At 38.0% G+C, this 7129-nt stretch overlaps 1 long non-coding RNA gene across 1 annotated transcript; it reads left to right on the top strand.

Moving 5' to 3' along the window:
• The first annotated feature begins 1082 nt into the window (after positions 1 to 1082).
• Positions 1083 to 2080, top strand: LOC124298141 (uncharacterized). Its single transcript, XR_006906735.1, has 3 exons — positions 1083 to 1111; positions 1373 to 1487; positions 2056 to 2080. It is a non-coding gene; the product is annotated as an uncharacterized LOC124298141 (long non-coding RNA).
• Positions 2081 to 7129: the final 5049 nt, after the last annotated feature.

The following is a 7129-nucleotide window of genomic DNA, read 5'->3' as shown; positions in this document are numbered from 1 at the left end:
GTATTACAGTTCGAAACCAAAGTTTGAATTTTCGGATGTTCGGAAAGTGACGTCACCAATCTAAAATCGGCTAGCCGAGTTCCTCAGTCGGGTAACAACCGCGCAGTAGAGCGGACGGATGAGAGTCGCGCTCCGCAAATTTCGAGTACCGGGTTCTCAACCTCCCGGATCCTGCGCTTCGGGTCCGCTACGCGGTGAAGCTCGACTTCCAGGACAAGCGCTCCGTAGTTCCTGGTTCATGTTCACAATAAATTGTTTCAATTCGTTTTTCGCGCAAGCCGAAATTCAGTAGCTGTCAGTCCGCTAATAAAATTTCTCGACTTCCAGGATAAGCGCTCCGTGGTTCCTGGTTCATGTTTACAATAAATTCTTTCAATTCGTTTTTCGCGCAAGCCGAAATTCAGTAGCTGTCAGTCCGCTAATAAAATTTCTCGACTTCCAGGATAAGCGCTCCGTGGTTCCTGGTTCATGTTTACAATAAATTGTTTCAATTCGTTTTTCGCGCAAGCCGAAATTCAGTAGCTGTCAGTCCGCTAATAAAATTTCTCGACTTCCAGGATAAGCGCTCCGTGGTTCCTGGTTCATGTTTACAATAAATTATTTCAATTCGTTTTTCGCGCAAGCCGAAATTCAGTAGCTGTCAGTCCGCTAATAAAATTTCTCGACTTCCAGGATAAGCGCTCCGTGGTTCCTGGTTCATGTTTACAATAAATTATTTCAATTCGTTTTTCGCGCAAGCCGAAATTCAGTAGCTGCCAGTCCGCTAATAAAATTTCTCGACTTCCAGGATAAGCGCTCCGTGGTTCCTGGTTCATGTTTACAATAAATTATTTCAATTCGTTTTTCGCGCAAGCCGAAATTCAGTAGCTGTCAGTACGCTAATAAAATGTCTATAACTGTATAATCTTCTCATAATCTTTTTGGTAAAATATGTCGATAAAGAAATTATATTAAACCTTACACATTATTTTTGATTTGTTCTCATGCTGAAAATATTTATTAGTATTCGAGGTATAACTCGAGGTGGTTGGCGGTGGTCGTTGGAGGTGGATGGGGGTGGTTGCGGGTAATCTCGGTGATTCAGGAGGTGGATAACGAGGATTTCTGCACTGTGAGTATAACATTTTTATAATATTTCATGGCTATTGTAATTATATTTCATCTGAAATTTTTTACACTTGTCATGTTTACAATGAATTATTTAAACTCATTTCCCGCGCAAGTCCAAATTCTATATCTATCAATGTGCTAATAAAATTTCTACAATGTTTTATAATTTTTCCATAATTTTCGTACAATGTGTCTATGCAAAAATTACATTAATGCTTACACAATATTTTTAATGTGTTCTAATACTGAAAACATTTATCAGTGATCGAGGTATAACCCGAGGTGGTTAGCCGTGGTCGTTAGAGGTGGTTGGCAGCGGTTGGAGGTGATCGGAGGTGGATGAGGAGGAGGACGAGGAAGACGAGGATTTGTGCTCGGTGAGTGAAACATTTTTATAATATTTGATGGCAATTGTAATTATATTTTATCAAAAATATTTCAAACTAGTCATGTTTACATTAAATTATTTCAATTCATTTTTCGCGCAAGCACATATTCAGTAGCTATGAATAAGCTCATATAATTTAATATATTATTAATTACTTAATTAATATTCTTATAATATTTGATGGCAATTGTAATTATGTTGTATCTGAAATTTTTCAAACTTATCATGCTTACATTAAATTATTTCAATTCATTTTTCGCGCAAGCACATATTCAGTAGCTATGAATAAGCTCATATAATTTATTATATTATTAATTAAATAATTAATATTCTTATAATATTTGATGACAATTGTCATTATGTTTTATTTAAAATTTTTCAAACTTGTCACGTTTACAACAAATTATTTCAATTTATTTCTCACGCAAGCACAAATTCAGTAGCTATCAATGCGCTAATAAAATTGATTATATTATTAATTAATTAATTAACTATATCAATCCTTGAACAGTGTTTTTGATGTGTTCTTATACTAAAAATATTCATTACTATTCAAGGTATAACCCGAGGCAGTTCGCGGTGGTTGCGGGTGATCGAGGTGGGCGAGGAGGAGGACGAGGATGACGAGGACTTGTACACTGTGAGTATAACATTTTTATTATATTCATTAGAGTAGGAGTAGGATCAGGAGTAGGAGTAGTGGGAGTTGAAGTAGAAGTGGTAGAAGTCGGAGTAGGAATAGGAGTAGTCGTAGTAGTAGGAGTTGGAGTAGAGTAGAAGTAGAAGTAGATGTATGCGGGGAGGGGCGGGGAGGGGATATTATCATATCAAGTTATCAGTAATAAGCAATTGCGGGTAAAATATTAGCTTACTTTCGTAAGTATTTATGAATATAGCCTCTACGAATATTCATTGTTGGTATATAAGGTCTGGCAACGTACCTACTTTCTGTAAGAGATATTGACGATTTTCAACACAATTATGTTTCAGTTCTGTGCCCCACCTAGTGATCCACTAGTACATATCCTCCGACGTGACATCGCTCCGCTACGTATGAAGAAGAAAAGATTTATTAAGATGCAAATTGCTCCTCTCTTCTTGCCATTGTGCTTTCAGCCATTGTTGTGCTGTGTGTTTAAAATTTAGGACAGTATATAAGATAGAATAACAGGTACAGCTACGAATACAGCACTACAATAAATCTTATAGAAATGAGCTTTCATTGAGATTTCTCTGTATTTATAACTCGACGCGAGAAGGCAAAAATCAATGTAATGCCATCTGTAAGGTAATTGGACTCGTATTTGCACTACGAGAACTTGTTGGGCATTTTGCGGTGAAATTTGAAAAATTGTTGTACAAGAAATTAAATAACTATAAAAATGGATGAAAAATATTATCTCTAATAGTGAATGTAGCTAATACACCTTTAACCGTATATTGATTATGTTAATGATCTATTGTGACAAGATCGGAATTAGATAAGCTCTCTAAATACTCTTTTCTAGTCTATTAATTTATATCATGTTTATGTAAATGTATATTTCTTCAGTTTGTACAATCACTGCACTAGGATTACCCTTGCCATGTTTTATGGTGCGCTTGTGTAATTTGTATATTATTAACCTTACGTTTTACTCCATTTGCGACAAGTTGTTAGTGTTTACATTTCTTGGCAATTATTTATGTACATGTATGTGTATATATGTATACGTATACTTATGCATGTGTATATAAATGTATACACATATTTAAAACTAGACTTTTACAATAAACACAGAGGTCTTAGTATATTCACATACGGATTTCTGTGTATAGGTGTACTTGAACTAAAATATCCTTACCTCTAATACGGATTTCTTCGTAATTCGCATTTGTTTTTGTAACCCAATGTCCTACGTATAATGGCAAAAATCGAGATCCAACTTAACTGAGTCTCAAAGCCCAGTTAACATAAAAGCAGCTGTTTGATAGAAATTATAGTTTGTAGTTTACACAGCCCATTGCATGATATTTCATTATAAATACATATGTTTCAATGTATTTAGGAATAATTTATCAAATGTACAGAGGTCATGTGCAAATAATAAATGAATTCGACCGCAGTTTGATGTATTCATTGGAGCTTTAACAATAAATTTAAGCTTTGTTACTTCTTTTATTTTATTATGGATAATCAAAAACATTTTCGACTATTCGTGCTGTGGAAGCATGGGGATTAAACCAAATGTAGCAAAAGATTAGAAACAGTGTATGTAGAGTACGGGTATTTTTCTAATAATGCAAACACGTGCCGCTAGCTTAGTTTTGACATATCTAGAATACCACGCCTTGCGAATTAGCTTTCCAGACAGAGATGAATTATGAATTTTAAGGACTGCATTATCGTTGTTGAATACTCTATGCTTCATGGGAAAAGAAAATCTGTAACGATAAAATTGATGCACCGGATCGTCGTCGACTTTAACTTTTGAAATGTCCTACCATTTCCGAACACCTCCAACCATCCTATCTACCTATATTACTAGATTAGCTATGATATGAAAAGAGAAGTATTTTTCATTTCGAAATGGGATTTTATTCGACGCGCGCTCGATGTATTCCATAACATTAGTATTCATAATTATTCCAACAACTTTTCATTTGCTCTCTCGATCTTGAATTTTCATAGGCATAGAATCGAAACGCTGTTTTAGCTGGTCGCAAGTGAAGCATCTGCGTTGGGTGAAGGAGCAGAATTGTTTTTCGAAAAGTATTCGGATGGAAAAAAATTCAGAGTAACTGTAATACATCACGGTTGCGCTAATTTTGAACGAGATGAAATGGATGCTTCGTATATGAGACAGTATTTAACGCTGCGTAGTGGTTTAAAGACCTAGAAAGGTGATAGGGGGAGAAAGAACGACGCTTCTTAACACTTCGAGTGTATTTTAACACGCATTTGAAAGATACGAGCGAAATTTTTCATCACCCAACTGTCGCAGAACGGCAGCGTTATTAGCCGACCCGTTCACTGAAGAATATATCTGCAGTCAACGGCTGACCGTCGAAGGGACTGGTCGCTTGAGTCTGGAATCGGCAGGAGAGATAAAGTGTGTATTTCTTGTATGAAACGTGAAAACTAAAATCATTATACATCATATCATATCATCATACATCGTACATCATACATCATACATCGTACATCATACATCGTACATCATACATCATGCATCGTACATCATACATCGTACATCATACATCATACATCGTACATCATACATCATACATCGTACATTATACATCATACATCATCATACGTAGTATTACAGTTCGAAACCAAAGTTTGAATTTTCGGATGTTCGGAAAGTGACGTCACCAATCTAAAATCGGCTAGCCGAGTTCCTCAGTCGGGTAACAACCGCGCAGTAGAGCGGACGGATGAGAGTCGCGCTCCGCAAATTTCGAGTACCGGGTTCTCAACCTCACGGATCCCGCGCTTCGGGCCGCTACGTATTTCGAGTACCGGGTTCTCAACCTCCCGGATCCTGCGCTTCGGGTCCGCTACGCGGTGAAGCTCGACTTCCAGGACAAGCGCTCCGTAGTTCCTGGTTCATGTTTACAATAAATTATTTCAATTCGTTTTTCGCGCAAGCCAAAATTCAGTAGCTGTCAGTCCGCTAATAAAATTTCTCGACTTCCAGGATAAGCGCTCCGTGGTTCCTGGTTCATGTTTACAATAAATTATTTCAATTCGTTTTTCGCGCAAGCCGAAATTCAGTAGCTGTCAGTCCGCTAATAAAATTTCTCGACTTCCAGGATAAGCGCTCCGTGGTTCCTGGTTCATGTTTACAATAAATTGTTTCAATTCGTTTTTCGCGCAAGCCGAAATTCAGTAGCTGTCAGTCCGCTAATAAAATTTCTCGACTTCCAGGATAAGCGCTCCGTGGTTCCTGGTTCATGTTTACAATAAATTGTTTCAATTCGTTTTTCGCGCAAGCCGAAATTCAGTAGCTGTCAGTCCGCTAATAAAATTTCTCGACTTCCAGGATAAGCGCTCCGTGGTTCCTGGTTCATGTTTACAATAAATTGTTTCAATTCGTTTTTCGCGCAAGCCGAAATTCAGTAGCTGTCAGTCCGCTAATAAAATTTCTCGACTTCCAGGATAAGCGCTCCGTGGTTCCTGGTTCATGTTTACAATAAATTGTTTCAATTCGTTTTTCGCGCAAGCCGAAATTCAGTAGCTGTCAGTCCGCTAATAAAATTTCTCGACTTCCAGGATAAGCGCTCCGTGGTTCCTGGTTCATGTTTACAATAAATTATTTCAATTCGTTTTTCACGCAAGCCGAAATTCAGTAGCTGTCAGTCCGCTAATAAAATTTCTCGACTTCCAGGATAAGCGCTCCGTGGTTCCTGGTTCATGTTTACAATAAATTATTTCAATTCGTTTTTCGCGCAAGCCGAAATTCAGTAGCTGTCAGTCCGCTAATAAAATTTCTCGACTTCCAGGATAAGCGCTCCGTGGTTCCTGGTTCATGTTTACAATAAATTGTTTCAATTCGTTTTTCGCGCAAGCCGAAATTCAGTAGCTGTCAGTCCGCTAATAAAATTTCTCGACTTCCAGGATAAGCGCTCCGTGGTTCCTGGTTCATGTTTACAATAAATTGTTTCAATTCGTTTTTCGCGCAAGCCGAAATTCAGTAGCTGTCAGTCCGCTAATAAAATTTCTCGACTTCCAGGATAAGCGCTCCGTGGTTCCTGGTTCATGTTTACAATAAATTATTTCAATTCGTTTTTCGCGCAAGCCGAAATTCAGTAGCTGTCAGTCCGCTAATAAAATTTCTCGACTTCCAGGATAAGCGCTCCGTGGTTCCTGGTTCATGTTTACAATAAATTATTTCAATTCGTTTTTCGCGCAAGCCGAAATTCAGTAGCTGTCAGTCCGCTAATAAAATTTCTCGACTTCCAGGATAAGCGCTCCGTGGTTCCTGGTTCATGTTTACAATAAATTATTTCAATTCGTTTTTCGCGCAAGCCGAAGGTCAGTAGCTGTCAGTCCGCTAATAAAATTTCTCGACTTCCAGGATAAGCGCTCCGTGGTTCCTGGTTCATGTTTACAATAAATTATTTCAATTCGTTTTTCGCGCAAGCCGAAATTCAGTAGCTGTCAGTCCGCTAATAAAATTTCTCGACTTCCAGGATAAGCGCTCCGTGGTTCCTGGTTCATGTTTACAATAAATTATTTCAATTCGTTTTTCGCGCAAGCCGAAATTCAGTAGCTGTCAGTCCGCTAATAAAATTTCTCGACTTCCAGGATAAGCGCTCCGTGGTTCCTGGTTCATGTTTACAATAAATTATTTCAATTCGTTTTTCGCGCAAGCCGAAATTCAGTAGCTGTCAGTCCGCTAATAAAATTTCTCGACTTCCAGGATAAGCGCTCCGTGGTTCCTGGTTCATGTTTACAATAAATTATTTCAATTCGTTTTTCGCGCAAGCCGAAATTCAGTAGCTGTCAGTCCGCTACTAAAATTTCTCGACTTCCAGGATAAGCGCTCCGTGGTTCCTGGTTCATGTTTACAATAAATTATTTCAATTCGTTTTTCGCGCAAGCCGAAATTCAGTAGCTGTCAGTCCGCTAATAAAATTTCTCGA

Source organism: Neodiprion virginianus, chromosome 2 (genome assembly GCF_021901495.1).
Source record: "Neodiprion virginianus isolate iyNeoVirg1 chromosome 2, iyNeoVirg1.1, whole genome shotgun sequence".
NCBI classification, from domain to species: Eukaryota; Metazoa; Arthropoda; class Insecta; order Hymenoptera; family Diprionidae; genus Neodiprion; species Neodiprion virginianus.
The sequence above is the reverse complement of the archived record's forward strand: the minus strand, read 5'-3'. Positions and strand labels throughout refer to the sequence as shown.